This window comes from Acinonyx jubatus, chromosome D3, assembly GCF_027475565.1.
Source record: "Acinonyx jubatus isolate Ajub_Pintada_27869175 chromosome D3, VMU_Ajub_asm_v1.0, whole genome shotgun sequence".
NCBI lineage: Eukaryota > Metazoa > Chordata > Mammalia > Carnivora > Felidae > Acinonyx > Acinonyx jubatus.
Genome location: NC_069392.1, coordinates 34,277,462 through 34,294,372, shown reverse-complemented (window position 1 = coordinate 34,294,372; position 16,911 = coordinate 34,277,462). Strand labels below are relative to the sequence as shown.

At 44.4% G+C, this 16,911-nt stretch overlaps 1 long non-coding RNA gene across 1 annotated transcript; it reads right to left on the bottom strand.

The window, feature by feature from the left end:
• Nucleotides 1-1,202: 1,202 nt before the first annotated feature.
• LOC106965537 (uncharacterized) lies at nucleotides 1,203-6,705 on the bottom strand. The gene is made up of 3 exons (XR_008291392.1): nucleotides 3,858-6,705; nucleotides 3,274-3,357; nucleotides 1,203-2,098 (listed from the first exon to the last, which is right to left on the bottom strand). It is a non-coding gene; the product is annotated as an uncharacterized LOC106965537 (long non-coding RNA).
• Between the last annotated feature and the right edge of the window lie 10,206 nt (nucleotides 6,706-16,911).

The following is a 16,911-nucleotide window of genomic DNA, read 5'->3' as shown; positions in this document are numbered from 1 at the left end:
GGCTTAATGCTAACATGCTGGGTTTCTTTTTTTCAATTCTCTGTTTACTTCTCACAGATATCATGGGGAACTCATCAATTGAACATTGGCATAGAAATACATTTCTATTTATTTGTATAACCAATTTTATACGTGCACTTCAATTGCGTCTCTAACAACTAGGCTTTTATGGCTTCCCTTGGTAACTTCCAGGCCTGCGAGGGGGATCAGATGTATCAGACGCCCTGGGAGGCACCGATTCCGTGGGTCTGCAGCTGCTAAGGAACTACTGGGTGTAAATGCAAGCTCGTCCTAACTGCAGGTTACTGGTGGCGGTGTGGTGGCTTCCCAGACGGCAATCCACTGGGTCAGGGGAGCCTCTCCAACTCGATCTGTAAGGCAACGGCTCCCCATCTTTTCAAGCATGGGACCCAACCCCGCCAGGCCTTCCTGCCTTTTCCAGAAAATACAAAAGACTTGTCATCACATCAAAAAAACTTTGTGGGTCTCACGAATAGTACTTGCATCGTTTATTTTCAAATACTTATGGGCAAGAAGCTACGAGAAGTTTGGTAACAGTTTAAAGTTAATACGTGTTTCATAGATTGCAGCAGGAGCCTCTTACATTGTGTTCAGCCTACAGACAGTGCTTGGTGGGCCTAGTGGCCACGTGATGAACTGTACAGATGTTTCAGACACAAGCTTTGTGGAAAACAACATGGGGATTATTTTAAAAGAACTAATGGCGGGGGGAGGGGGGTGCCTGGGTGGCTCAGTCAGTTAAGCATCCGACTTCAGCTCAGGTCATGATCTCACGGTTCGTGGGTTCGAGCCCCACGTCGGGCTCTGTGCTGACAGCTCAGAGCCTGGAGCCTGCTTCTGATTCTGTACCTCTCTCTCTGCCCCTCCCCTGCTCGCTCTCTCGCTCTCTCGCTCTCTCGCTCTCTCTCTCTCTCTCTCTCAAAAATAGATAAACAGGGGCGCCTGGGTGGCACAGTCGGTTAAGCGTCCGACTTCAGCCAGGTCACAATCTCGCGGTCCGGGAGTTCGAGCCCCGCGTCAGGCTCTGGGCTGATGGCTCAGAGCCTGGAGTCTGTTTCCGATTCTGTGTCTCCCTCTCTCTCTGCCCCTCCCCCGTTCATGCTCTGTCTCTCTCTGTCCCAAAAATAAAATAAACGTTGAAAAAAAAAAAAAACCTTTAAAAAAACCCAAAAAAACAAAAATAGATAAACATTAAAAAAAAATTTAAAGAACTAACAGAATACCATTTGCCAATAACCCAAAGCAGGGGAAAACCCTGGGACATATGGAAAACTCAAAATATCCAGCTGCAGTCAGATTCTGGCATTAACCCTGTCCGGGTGCCGATCCTGAGCTACTGTTTTCTGGTTGGGCTCTTTCCTTTGTGCCCCCAACCTGACCTGTCTCTCTACTTGGCCTGCAGGGACATTCATGCTGATGTGTTCACTGCAGAGGACACTCAGTTGCCTTGCATTTCTCAGTGTGCGGTTCTGAAAGTGTAGGTTTGCCATCCAACTTAGCAGAACAAGATGATCTCAACCGTCCTCACTCTGGCTTCCTCTCTGTTCCTGCACATCCAGATCCACAAACCCAGGACTCGCAGGCAACGCCCACAGGGACAGGCCCTGGCGGCAAGAGGGAGAGGTTTATAAACCGCAGGACTTTAGACTTTGCGCTGCCTGGAAGATTCTCCTCCATCTTCAGTGGCCTCAGGGCTCATATCCTGTTCTCACTACGAATATGGGCAGCGTGTCGAAGCACCTGTCCCTGCTCATGAGCTTAACCCAGCCACGGAGTCAGAGTTTGGTCACCTCCTGCAGGCCCCCCTCCTTATAGGTAGGTGGCTGGCTCAGCCCTGGAGAGAGAGGGTCATTCTTGAGAAATGCAGGTACCATCATGAGGATCCGGGCCCCTGGCCACGTCTGACCGAGTTTCTGAGACGTCTACCAAGGAAAAAAGGAGAATTCCGCTGAGAAGGGACCTAAAAAGTCAGGGGAAACCTTTCAGGGCCTAATTGGGAAAGCAGCTGGGTGGCAGCAGCGTGGCCACGAGGACCCTTCCATGGGCTTCGGCATCGCACGCTGGACGAAGGAAGGGGCTGCCAGTGGAAGGGAAAGAGGAATATATCAAGGGGTCTCAGGAGCAAGAAGACCGCTTTCCTCCTCCCTCACTTTCTGTGCTGTCAGTCCTGGGATCCATGCCCGAGCATGATCCCAGATCCAGGGATGGGGATGAAGCGGGGGAGCGTTCCTGACTTCGCCGACTAAGTTCATTATTATTATTTGGCCAAACCAGCTTCTGGAAGCGGTCTAATTAAAAGCAGAAAGAAGTTCAAAGCGGCAGCCGGTACAAAGCCCAGCTCCATCACCTACTAGCTGTTTGGCCCCGCAAGCCCCTGGACCTTTTCTCTCTTTTCGCACGAATTTAAGACATAGAGTTTTATGAAGCTATCTCTGTTTTTGTTTTGAAGTATAATTAATATACCATGTTATGTCAGTTTCAGGTTTACAACACAGTGATGCAACAGTTCTATTCAACACTCAGTGCTGCCCGTTGATACGTGTTGCCACCACCGACAGAATGGGACAACCATCCAACGTTATTATAATATTATTGACTGCATTCCTTACGCTGTACCTTTCCTCTCCGTGACTTATTTATTGCATAACTGGAAGTCTGTACCTCTTAACCCCCTGTGTCCATTTTACCCCTCCCCCCACCCCCCTTCTCTCTGGCAACCACCCCCCGGACCTCTTCATTTCCCAATATCTTCACCTATAAAATGATAATCGCAGCAGTACCTCCTTATAGGGTCTTGATGGCAAATAGGTTTACAAGGAACTTGAGGTATAATTTTAGTGTAACTTGGGGCTACAGGTTAATAAATTTGATTCCAAATATAGCACATATTAGGCCCCTCAGTAAATATGATTTCAGTGAATTAAGATCAAATACCAAATTCTCCAGGAGAGAGAGCTGGAAATGAATGTTCACGACTGATAAATTACGTGCAGGGTGAGGTTTTCCAAGGGAATGCTGAGTTGAAATGGCACTGTGTCTTAACTAGAGGGAGATCTTCAGAAAAGAAAAAAATACATGATTCTGTGGGAATGACCTTGGCATCAACATACCTGAATTCTATTCCTGATTCTATTAATTGACTCTATTAAGTGTCAATTCTATTAATTGTCAATTCTATTAATTAATTATAAATCAATTAATTCTATTAATTGACTCTGTGACATTGAAAAAAAAAACCTACTTCATACGCACGGTGTTTTTGTAAACTGAAGAAGCTGGACCAGATCATGTCCAAGGTTCACGTCTACTCAGCAGAAGATTCAGTCTCTGGTACTTCTGCAAGAAAAGAAATTTGCAAAAATAAATAAATAAATAAATTAATTAATTAATTGAAAAATTAAAAATTTAGAAAGAAAGAAAGAAAGAAAGAAAGAAAGAAAGAAAGAAAGAAAGAAAGAAAGAAAGAAAAGAAAAGCTAATTTGCTGAAGCGAAGCAAGTCAAACGTGGTTTTAAGGGGCGGGGGGGAGATCTGTGTTTTTATGGAGAAATATGCCAAATTCTCACCAGGATAAAAGTCATCATCATTGTGGGTCATGATTATCATTATCATCATCATTATCGCTATCACGTAATTTACTGCTGGCCAGATGCTGCACTAGGTGTAGGTTATACACATCATTTATTCAACCCCCTCAGTATTTCTTAGCATCTCACCAGATCCATTCAAGAAAGAGAAGTTTATGTTCCCCCCAAAAAAGAATGGGATAATCTCCAATTATGTGACTAAAACCTATCATTCATTAGTGGTCTCCCACACACCAGATGCTTCACATACCTCTTCTCTAATCCCCACAACAACTCTGTAAAGTAGGTGATGCAGGTTCTGGGTTATTGTTCCGTTCCTGGTAACAAGTCACCACAAACTTAGAGGCTTCAATGGACACATTTCCGCGGATAAAGAGTCCAGCGTGGCTTAGCGTGTCCTCTGCCCGGGGCCTCACAAGGCTGCAGTCACGATGTCAGCTGGGCTGTGATCTCATCTCCTCTAAAGTTCCCTCTGGTGGTTACACTAGGTCCCTACCGTTTTGCTGACCTTCCATGAGGGCCGCTCTCTGGTATGCGGTCTGCTCCACAACAAGGCAGTCTGCTTCTTCAAGGTCATGAGGAAAATTCTCCTGACTTCTGTCTCTGACCTCTAGACGCTCTTTTCAAGAGTGTGCCTGATTAAGTCAGGCCCACCCAGGATAATCTCCCTTTTATTAACCCAACATTGACTGACTTGGTACCTTGATTACTTCAGCAAAATCCCCTCACCTTTGCCATACAATGTAAGCTAATCAGGGGCCGATATCCCACCATACTGAAAGATCCCACCACACTTGGGGGAGGGGATTATCCGGGACGTGCATCCCAGGGACAGGAATTTGGGGGGCCATCCTGGAACCTTGCAGCAAGTTCTGTCTTAGAAGTCATCAGGTGCATATCTAATGATGCATGAGTAATAAGGAGCAAAATTGGTCTCATAGTCAAGTGTAAGAGTCCTGAACCCGAGCCCCTTCTTACATATCACACCCCTGTTCTAACAGCAAACTTCACATCCCCAGAATAAACATGTTACTGAGGTCATCCGGGGTAGCTGCAGTTCATAAAAACACTTTATGACATATAAAATTCACCATGATCAAATCAAGTTCATGATTCTCGCAGGAGCCCCTCTCAGCACACATGTCAATCAATTCCAGGCTAAGCCATCAAACCCAATTACCCGGAAACCAGCTGACACAAACTGTTAGGAAAGCCATGCGAAGCAAGAGAACAGACAGCCTCACTTTGAGGCTCTTCTCCCTGTCTCTTCTCACCGCCTTTGCCCAGGTGTCACATCATTGCTCATGAAGCTTCTGCACTTGGCCAGACTCCCACCTCGTCTTGTCCTGATCTTCCCTTTTTTGACCCCCTGCTCCACACAGATGGAGCCCTCAAGACACGTCCGTTGGACTAAACTCTTCTTCTCGCCTCCTTATAAACATACTTCAGACTCTTTCGATTTTCTCCCCTACAATTTCAAGTGTTTCGGAGCATTGGAATTAACTGATGTTACCTGGGTGTGTCCGTATAGACAAGTGCCTTTTGTGCAATGGCCTTGTCCGCAGCCAAGCGCATGGAATATGTGGCTCCACGTTGGCTCCACGCTTCCCTCCTTTCCCTTCCTCCCAGAGAGCAGAGGCTGAGGAGCTAACACCTATTGAACACCTACTGAATACCGCATACAGCATTCGTGAAGTTATTTATTACCTTTTAGAGCTGTCGATGCCCAGGCTCAGAGAGGTTGAATAACTTGTCTGAGGTCATGCCGCTGACCATGGTGCAGCTCAGAGCTGAACCCAGGCCGTGTGATGGTGAAGCCACAGTTTTTCCATGCTTCACTGCTGAGCTGGGGCTTGCCTCCTCAAGTTGAGCGTAGTCTCCCAAACTTCGAACAGTGTTTAGACAGGTCTGAATTTTAAAGGGGCCTCCAAGTGTTCAAATAAAACCTCATCTAGGGGCACCTGGGTGGCTCAGCGGGTTAAGCGTCCGACTTCGGCTCAGGTCATGATCTCACAGTTCGTGAGTTGGAGCTCCACGTCGGGCTCTGTGCTGACAGCTCGGAGCCCGGAGCCTGCTTCAGATTCTGTGTCTCCCTCTCTCTTTGCCTCTCCCCTGCTCGCCCTCCGTCTCTCTGTCTCTCAAAAATGAATAAACATGCTTAAAAAATTAAAAACAAAAAACCTCATCTTAACAGATACGCGTTTCTCAAACGCATAGTGGCAACCTAACCGATTGATGCCGTGTGTGAAGACTCAGTATTTCTGTAGAGTTTATGTACGTTTCTGCTCCTTAGCACCTACGCAGGCCTGAGACCTATTTGTCCATCAGGAAATGTTTGGAGACAAAAGGCAGGAAGGGACGAGGAGATGGGCACTTGGGGTGTTTGGTGGGGTGGTGGATGCATGCTGCAGGCGAGCAGAGCTCGGCCCAGGACCAGCCTGTCAGCGGGCCCGGCTAACGCGGGACGCGAACGTTCTCACTGCTTTTGCGTGCTTCTACCGCCCCCTAGCCACCGTGGGGAGAAAGACCCGTCACCGGGAAAATCCGTCATTCCTCCAGCGCAGCCCTGGTGAATTACTCTCAGTCCCCTGAGTTGACGGTCTTCGCTGCAGTGTAACTTCCGTGTGTTTTGCTTTTTCATTAGCAGCTTCCTTTAGTAGCTAATATTTAAAAACGGTATCACCAAGGATTGGCATCGCTTGTCTTCTCCGCCCCGAAGAATGCGATTTGTCAGTTCTTTGAAAGCCCTTTGCCCGTGGGAACTGTGCCTTGTTTGTCTCTGAGTCCCCAACTCCACCATGAAGGCTCCTGGGCGTATGTCCGTACACGCCTTGGCTTTAGGGCCAGGTCAGATGCTGTCTCCCCCACGAAGCTCACACAGCAATAGCTTCTGCTAATTCCCCATTCACTATGTGCCAGAGGCCTTATGAGCATTATTTCATGTATTCTCGTGATGGCCCTATGAGGTAGTAGGATTACCCTTGTCTCACAGTTGGGGAGACGGAGGTAGGATGAGGGCACCCAGTTAGTCCTCAGCAGAGCTGAGATTCAAACTCAGCTGGCCTCCTCCCCAGGCCTAGGACGTCCTCTCAACACGTGCCCTTCTCAACACGTGCCCTTGGAGTCCCCCAGCCAAAGTGTTATCTCCATCCTCTGTCACCACCCCTGCCTGTCTCCTTCGTGACATTTTTACCTCCCCTCCCTGTATGTTGTATTTCTTCTTTCTCTAAACCAGAAACTCAAACCCCATGAGGGACACTGTCCCCCCCCCCATGTCATCGTTGTGCACACAGACTCTCATGTGTGATACTCAGGAAAGGCGTGTGTTCCTCCACATAACTTACGAAAGTGCAACTCCTTCAGTTACTACAAGGTTGTTAGTTCTAAACCTTATTTATTTATTTTGAGAGAGAGAGATGGCACAAGCAGAGGAAGGGGCAGAGAGAGAGAGAGAGAGACAGAGAGAGAGAGAACCCCAAGCAGGCCCTGTACTGTCAGCGTGGAGCTCGAACCCCTGAACCACAAAATCATGACCTGAGCCAAAACCAAGAGTTGGACGCTTAACCGACTGAGCCTCTCAGGTGCCCCACAGTTGTTAGTTCTGAGTTCAGGTTTCCCAAGGAGAGACCTGAGGATGTGTGGCTTCAGAATAACTCACAGACCTTTAGTCGGTTATCCGCATGCACATAGGCTTTTGGGAGGGAGTGTGACGAATGAGGTGTTGCAAAGTGGGATTTATAATTGAGAGGCAACAGAGGGGAAGGGACAGCTGCAGACGGTCAGAAAGCAGGCCCATCTGGGAACAGTGAGGCTTGGTTTACATTTTTTAGTCAACTAATCAGCAGAGGGGAGAACAAAGAGGTCAGGCTTGGAGCCCTATGCTTCTAGAAGCATCCAAGAAAGCAATTCTCAAAACTCTTGGGAGTTGGACTGCAGTAAGTGACAGGCTGGCTGTGTGACATGTCCAAAGTCCTCCCCCACCTCCCCCCTGCTTGCTTCCCTGATCAGATTCCTCTACAGGGAGGTGAGCACTAGTCCGATCATCACTTGCCAGGACTGAACCAGATGGAAGGCGGGCCATTCTTCAGCGCAGGAAAGCAGCACAGGGTTCTGGAAGAAAGGAGCCTGACCCATAGGTTATTTGAGGGAGTGTAGAATACGGGGGTTGTGGGGGCGCTTGCGTGGCTCAATCAGTTAAGTGTCTGACTTCGGCTCAGGTCATGATCTCACAGTCTGTGGGTTCAAGCCTCGCATCGGACTCTGTGCTGACAGCTCAGAGCCTGGAGCCTGCTTCGGATTCTGTGTCTTCCTCATTCTCTGCCCCTCCCCCCCTTCTCTCTCTCTCTCTCTCTCTTTCTCTCAGAAATAAATAAAACATAAAAAAAAGAGTAAGGGGGTTGGTCGAAAGCAGAATTTGGAGTAATGGGTAGCAAATTAAGAGTCGGTGGGAGAAAGAAAAAAAAAAAAACAGGTGCACACAGAGGTTGAGTTCACATTGAACAACCATGTGGGGGTGGATACGGGCCAATCTGCAGATGATGCTGCAGTCTCGAAGGCCATGCCATGCCAGGCACGAGCCCTTCACCCCTCGGACTCTGAGGAGGACCAGGGGGCCCTGGAGAGGTACCCAATGGGAAGTGGGCACTTCGGGGCTCGGGCATTGGCTGCTGACCAGTACAAGGAAATGCAGTCTTTTATCAACCACTGCTCTCATCATCTCATTGAATACCTGCACTGAGAATAGGGAAGAGGAAGAGAATTTGAATATCTGGGATCGTTAACGGACCCGGAAGCCAATGAAAAGGGAAATTAGCAGGTGCCTGGTGGAGCTGCCCTTCAGGTCAGATCAGGCTCCCTGTGGCCCCATCATGGTGGGTCTGGCAGCCCCTGTGGTCTTAGCTGTTGACCCTCCCCACCCCAGGGAGGTGGCCCTGGCAGGAGCCCCGGCCAGCTGGCTGAGTGGCAGCCCCATTCGCCAAGGCAGGGAAACCAGCTGGTCAGTTGGGCCAAAGCCCAGAGTGATGCTGATCTTGGCAGTCTCTCTTGCCCTCTCACCGCTGCCCACGGCCCACAGGTGGCTCTTCTCCACGTGCCAGAGTCAAAAACAAAATCCCTGCCAGCTGAGAAGCAGCAACAGAGCCATTTGCCTCTGGGCTTCTCGAAATGTGCAATTCAGATCACACCACCCCCCCCCTAGAATTTTTGTTTAGAAGATCCGGAATTTCTGACTTTCCAAGAAGGAGCCCAGCACCCACGCCTTTGTGGAAAATAACAGGAATAAACGTCCTCAGAGCCAGTCCCTCAATGTCTACAGGTTCCAAGAAGTTGCAAGACCATCATCACCGCCCTCCACGTTTGGCAACTGTTCCCACAGCATCCTGAGTACATTTTCGTGGCTGTTTCTAATTACTCCCTGCACTTGGGGAGTTCATTTGCATCACAGTTTTGCTTTGGGCCATCGAAAGCTATTTCCGTCTTCCCATATGTGTTTGGCTACCACTAATTGGGGAAAGTTATTTTTAGTATTTCCTTGTCTTTCCATCTTTGCAGATCTGCCCTATTTAGGGGGAAAAAAAAATCTAGAAAAGAGTAATTTTTCCCCCCTAAGGAATACCAGAGATGCTTTTAAAGTTCTACAAGTAACCTTTTCATGTTCAGTGTAGAAGTCAGTAAAGGGGAACAAGAATCCCAAATCCTGGATTTTATCCTCTACGTCTGTGCTGCCATAGAAAGAAAACGAAGGATTCTTTTCCTCCTTCAAGACCCAGGTTGGTGTCACCACCTCTGGTAGGTCCTATAGCTCCCCCATCCCACTCCTGCTTCAGGTCGACCCATGGTCCCCAGAATTCCACAACCCCACTAGAACTATACCTTGCTAGGCTTTTGTACATTTCAGATACTACTTTGCACCCCCGAAGACCTCTGTCAAATTAACATATCTTTTAAAAAACTAAACATGAAGGATTTAAAACTACTTCTACCTAATCTATACCAAAAGCACCTTCTTTTTATTAACTAGCAATTTGAAAAGCAGCTGCAGAATGATTTTAGCGCTTGAATTTAAAACAATCTCAGCACACAAATATTTGTTTATCGATACCAAAATTAAATGGTATTTTCTTATCCTTTGGTTTGGTATTTTGTTTCTAACTATCATTTATCAAAAATAATTTTAAAAAGCAGCTCTTGAAGCAATAGAAACATAAATCTTTGACTTATTTTGGTCAAGGTAGACCTGGTAGTGTCACTCAGAAACCGATTATATTGAAACAGTTTAATTTTTTCTGTTCTTCGTTACTCAGAGACTCATAATTAGGACTTCTTTCAAATTTGTGAGCAGAGAGCTTCATAAAAAAAAAACAAAACGAATTTGAAAGTAATTAACTTACCACACACCTATTAGAATGGCTCAAGATCCAGGACACTGACAACGCCAGCTGCTGGTGGAGATGTGGAGCAACAGGAACTCTCGTTCATTGCTGGTGGGAATGCAAAATGGCACGGCCGCTTTGGAAAACGGTTTGGGATTTCTTACAGAACTAAACAGACTTACCATAGGATTCAGCAATAGCACTCCTTGGTGTTTACTCGAGGAGTTGAAAACGTATGTCCACACACAAACCTGCAGATGGATGTTTATAGCAACAGCATTCGTAATTATCAAACTTAGTCACTTTTTGCCCATTATCATGTTGCAAATACCTCTCCCAGTCTGCCTGCAAGTATATAGATACCTTTGTGTGGGGGGCATAGAGATGCAGTGCCTGTAACCCTTTCAAGGGAGGGCTTGTATCAGCTGTCAGAAGAGAATCCCCAGTTTCTTCTTGCCTCAGTTGCCGAGAGCTGACTTGCCCAAGAACATGCTCTTCCTGGCGGACCCATATCTGTTGACCTGTTGTGGTAGGAGACAAAGGTCCAGCTATTTCAGCCCGACATGGGACCACTCTGACAGGCCATTTCTGTTCCAGAGCCCTCCAGAGGATTCCCATTGTTGGCCTGCATTGTAAATTGATCTTTCCCTTGAAGAAACCCCTCTTCCTTCACCGCCTTCCTGCAGATCTTAATCTCCAAAAAATACCATGCACGTCAAACTCCATCTTGGCATCTGTTGCTAGAAAACCCAACCTATGACATCTTGGAAGTTAACTGTGTAATTAACAGCTGACAAGGTCACCTGGGTGGCTCATCAGTTAAGCATCTGACTCTTGATCTCAGCTCAGGTCTTAGTTCTCAGGGTTGTGAATTCAAGCCCCATGTTGGGCTCCATGCTGGATGTGAAGCCTACTTTTTAAAATGTTTTAAAAATTAAAAAAATTAAGAGTTGACATAATATACACCTTTACATATAAATACACTATCCTGGAAAATAGTGTGTTTTTTTAATCATAGAAGAAACTGGTTCTTTTATAGAATGATTGTTGGGATGAAAGATTCAAAAGTTGAGCACCATACCTGAAACGAATATGACACAGTATGTTAACCATACTGGAATTTTTTTTAAAGATCTTAATTAGCTGACATGAGAAAACTAGAGTGATACAGTTAGGACAGTGATTATATTGCTTTTCAAACATTGGCCCTTGTCAAGAAATCAGAATAGCATTTCATTTTTTAGTTTTAATGATCTCAAATAGGATAATAATACATTGTAACTCGATTTGTAAGCCTACTTTTGGAAGGATATATAAATTATCTTTGTGGACTTGTGTAGGACCAAAATGTAATAAATGATGTAAGTCAATCTGGAAAACAAAACATGTTGAGTACCAAAAACAAAACCAAAAAACACTTGAGTATCAAAAAACACAGCATTTTTCTAACAGCCATTATGCAAGTCTATCATCTACATTACGTTCCTCCAAATAAAAGCTATCCCTTTATTTGGGGTTATAGTCCTTATTATTCACTGCCCCCTTTATCTTGCTTTATTTTTCATTATAGCATTTTATTTGAATATCATTAATGTCTATATCTACCTCCCCAGCACCTGGAATGGAACATGACATTCAATAAATATTGGCTGGAAAGGTAATTGGACAGATGAATAAATGAATTAGTGACTTAGGGCCAAAAGCAGATGAAACATATCTAGACCAATAATATATTTGGCCTCCCTCTTTAGGAAAATGAAGCATACAGGATATTATCTTCCCTTATATAAAATTGCCCCAAATATTCATTGCACATGCACAGATGTTTCCACTCTGGAAACCATTTTTCTTTGCTCCCTTCTTTCTCCCAGCCTCACCCCTTTGATGCAGGCTGCCCGATTGTATAGCTTCAGGGGAGCTCACAAGAAGATTGTATTCAGGGGATCAGGAATGGTAACAGATGGCTGGATGCCCTCATTTTGCAGATGCCTCTGTATCTGTGCTGCTTAAAAGCATTTTAACTAGCATAGGGTGAGACATGTATTATCTTTGGTTGCAGCCCAAGTTTCTAGAATCCCAGATTAGTGCCCAGTGCCCTAAACCTCATAGCTGCTAATCCTCTGTGACAGCTCTTGTGCACCTGTTGACGTCAAGGGCTTTCAGACTTCAGTGAATTCTGCTTCATTATATCTTTTTTTTAAATTTTTTAATGTTTATTTATTATTGAGACAGAGAGACACAGAGCATGAGCAGGAAAGGGTCAGAGAAAGAGGGAGACACAGAATCCAAAGCAGGCTCCAGGCTCTGAGCTGTCAGCAGAGAGCCCAATGCAGGGCTCAAACTCACAAACCACAAGATCATGACCTGAGCCAAAGTCGGACGCTTAACCGACTGAGCCACCCACCCACCCACCCCCCCCAACCATCTGTTTCATTATATCTTGTATGGGATTGGCTTTTCCCCAACATTAGCTCTTTGGCTAATGAGCTGGCTCGTATTTTTGTTAGACTATTTAAAGACAAGTGAATAAACTTGGAGAGGGTAAGGAAAGGTGATACAGGAGACCTGAGATTGAGCTAGGACTTTTGCAATCCACCATAGTCATCAAAAACACTCATTAACCTTCTTATTGTTCTGTGACAGGATGATGGAGACACACAGGTGGAGTTAGAGATTCGGTCCAGGGGGAACAGTGGACTCTCCAATTCTTTTGTGGAAAGAGCTGACTGAAGAATATAAGAGAAGTGCACAGAACCTTATAAAAGCACAGTCTGTATTCATATTCAAGTTCACCTACAGCATTTTTGTTACTTCTGGCTATGATTAGAAGGACTTTAAGGCCATAATTTTCCGACAGCTTTCCATGAAAGGAATGGATGTTTGTTATGCTAAGTCTGTAAGCAGTAGAATCTTTCTTAGTTTCTGAAAGAACCTTTTCCAGTTTAAGTAATTTTCACAGGAGGAAATGTTGTCTTTTCCTTTTTTTTTTTTTTTCTTCCGAAGGAACTGATCAGAACAAACTGAGGAGACCCCAGATGTTGAAATCAACAGAACGTTAGGTTGCGTGGAATCAGATTTCTTAAAACACAGTCCTACCCGGGTTGCTAAACATGGGAGCTGGGAAATCCATTAGCTCTTGGCCTTTTTCCTATTTTTGTAATTATTGTTATCTCTTCCTCTATTGTGAAGTGTCTATTATGTAAATCCCATTGGGAGTGGCTTTTCCATCATGATCAGCTCCTGGCTGCTGTCAGTACTGAGTCCCCTGGAGACTTCACTGAGAGTCTACCCAGAAAAGAAAGGAAATGTGAGTTGGAGGTTTGTTAGCATGTGCAGTCTCATTGTAGCTATGCTTTGCCAAAACATTTCGGGATGCTTTTGACCTATGAAATCACCTCAGAGAAAATATGCAAGGTTAGGTGTATATTCCTTCCTTTTTTATGGAAACATGGCGGTCACGTTTTTATGGCCACAGAGGGAAGAAAGACTTTCTTCTAGTGGCAATTATTTTTGTTGGGTTTGTAATTTTAAGGTCATTGATGGGGGCGTGGGGGGGGGGAAATCCATTTGCCCAAAGAAGGCGAGTAGAGCGAAGAACCTGATAGATCTTCTCAAAAAGAATTAGATCGAATGTAAAATTATAATCATGAAAAATGTGACCATTGATCCACTGATAATCTTTTATAAGCTCAGATTTAAAATGTGTCAATTAGGAAACAGAGAAGTAGTACGGTATAAAATAGCGTAAGCTTTAAAATTAAAGGATTGTTACTGGCCATTAAAGGGAACTAGTGAAGAAGGGCCTTCCAGAATTACGATTTTTGGTCAATATAATGGACTAAGTGAACATGGAAGAGATTCACCGCCCTCTCCCACCATCTTTCTCTAAAAATATGTAATCCCCTGGAGAATAGACTTAAATGGGTAGCCCACCCTACATGATTTAGGGAACTGGTCCAAAACTGGTCCAATATATAAAGGAAACCAAAGCCAGAGTGGTAATTAAGAGCAGAAGCAGCATGGCCTGGGGGTATCAGACCCACATGAATGTCTTATCAACTGGAAGTTGAAGTTTTAACACATTTACTGGGACAGGAGAGTTTGTTCCAAGACCATGGGGAAAGCACAGTCTTGAATAATGCCAGGAATCTCAAATTTTCATTTCTTTCATGAACTTATGAGTAGAAAAACTCCTCCTACTTGCTTTAAGAAGAAACAAGATTGCCACCTACTCTGGTCCTTGGGCCAAAAGAGCCGCCCACAATGTATGAAAATAGACGTGTGAGGTCTGAATTTATAATCTGGATATGGTAAGACAACCCTCATGCTAAGAAATTAATCTAAAAATTCTGAAGTGGGTGAAACCACCAGAAACGCATAGAAGGGCCCTGTAAATCTGTTCTATAGAGACATTTCTTTACCCCTTGTGATGAACTGAAATATGCCCCCCAACAATTCATATGCAGAAGCTCTAGCCCCTGGTGTGGTTAAAACTAAAGCCAGGGCCTTTAAAGAGTAATTAAGGTTCATGGGGCTCCTGGGTGGCTCAGTTTGTTAAGCACCTGACTGTTGGCCTTGGCTTAGGTCATGATCTCATGGTTCATGAGTTCGAGCCGTGCATCGGGCTCCATGCCGATGGCACAGACCTTGCTTGGGATTCGCTCTCTCCCTCTCTCTCTGCCCCTCCCCTACTTGCATTCTCTCTCTCTCTCTCAAAATAAATAAATAAACATTTTTTAAAAATCTGTAACATTGGATGAAAATAGAAAAGAGAGGCTAAAATACATAAAGGACAAAATGAAAAATCCCAAAATATCTCTGGTAAAAACTACAAAAGAAATCAACAGAAAAAAATAGAGGGGTTGGAGGTATTTGAAAAGTTAAAGGCTGAAAACTCCCTGAATTAAAAAAGGAATCTGTCTTTGGATTAGAGGAACATATCAGGGGTTGCCTACGTGGCTCATTTGGTTGAGCCGCTGACTCTTGATGTCGGCTCAGGTCATGATTGCAGGGTCGTGGAATCAAGCTGCATCGTGGAGCTCTGCACTCAGCATGGAGCCTCCTTAAGATTCTCTCCCTCCCTCTGCCTCTTCCCCTGCTCGCACTTTCTCTCTCTCTTTCAAAAAAAAAAATAGCAATACCAATAATAAAAAATAAAGAAAAAAACATATCAGGACACAAACAGGAAAAATAAAAACATAATCCCAACTAAACATATTGTAACGAAATAGCAAATCATCAAAAACAAAGAAAAAAAAGTCTTGGGAGCCACCAGATTATTCATCAAAGAATGACAATCATACTGGAGAAGACATAACAACAGAAGTCAAATGACGATAGATCAATATTTCAAAGTTCTGAGGGGGAAAAAAAAACTGTCTCCCTAGAATTCTATCCCAGTGACGCCATCACTCGAGATGGAGAGCAAAATAAAAATGTCTTCCGAGAAGCAGGTTTACTACTTAACAGACTTCCCTGAAATAACTGGTTAAAATGCACTATAGGAAGAATGGATTTTAGTGGTGTGCAAGAAGCATATGGCAAATGCATTGGTAATTTTAATCAGCATTTACTGTAAATAAGAATGAGGCAAGAAGACTGACTAATGAGGTAGAGGTCAAGGGGAGGGAAGAGAGCACAGTAAATGGAAAATACAGACGAAGATGATAGAAAAAAATCCAATGTATCAGTACACTACATAAATGTAAATAGATCACATTCGTCTATTAGACTCTGACTCCATTTACAAAATCCAGCTGGATGTTGCTCTGCTCTTTGTGGTTTGCATTTTTACTAATGAGTAGTTATCCTGCTGTCATTCTCGTCTTTGTCACTGTGTAATGTATCCTTTTTCTATGTCTGCTTATAAGATTTTTTTAATTGTTGGTTTTAAGCAATTTGATTACTAAATTATAGGGCACTGATCCCCAAATTGACCTATCGATTCAACACATCATAACAAACTTTCTTTAGGAATTTTTTTGGGTACAGATTGATAAGCTTATTATAAAATGTATATGAATATGAAAAGGACCTAAAACAGCCAAAATAACTTTTTAAAAAAGGTTGGGGGGCGCCTGGGTGGCTCAGTCGGTTGAGCATCCGATTTCAGCTCAGGTCACGATCTCACGGTTCGTGAGTTCGAGCCCCGCGTCGGGCTCTGGGCTGATGGCTCAGAGCCTGGAGCCTGCTTCCGATTCTGTGTCTCCCTCTCTCTCTGCCCCTCCCCCGTTCATGCTCTGTCTCTCTCTGTCCCAAAAATAAATAAACGTTAAAAAAAAAAATTAAAAAAAAAAAAAAGGTTGGAAGATTTATAGTATCTGATCTACACCGCTTGATTTCAAAGCTTGTTATAAATCGGTAATAATCAAGAGAGTATAATCAAGAGAAATGGATCAGTGGAACAGAACAGAATCCAGAGAGAAAGCCACATATATACAACAGGAGATTGATTTTTTTAATATAATTTATTGTCAAATTGGCTTACATACAACACCAGTGTTCATCCCAACAAGGAAATTGATTTTTGACCAAAGCACAAAGGCAATTCAGGAGAGAAAAACAAGTCTTTTCAACAAATGGTGCTGAAACACCACAGACATGAATTAAATGGATCAGAGACCCAAATGAAAGAACTAAAACTATAAAACCTCTAGGAGGAAATATAGGAAAAAATCATAGTGGCCTTTAGTTTGGCAAAGATTTCTTAAATAAGACACAGCAGCACAAACCATAAAAGCAACCCCTCCCCCCCACTCTACATCCCTCTACCTGTTTCAGACAACCACTGAGCTGCTTTCTGTCTATGGGAGAGTTTGATTGTTTTAGAAATTTCATGTAAGGAGCACCTGGGTGGCTCAGTTAAGCATCCAACTCTTGGTTTCAGCTTAGGTCACGATCTCACTGTTTGTGAGTACGAGCCCTGCTTCAGGC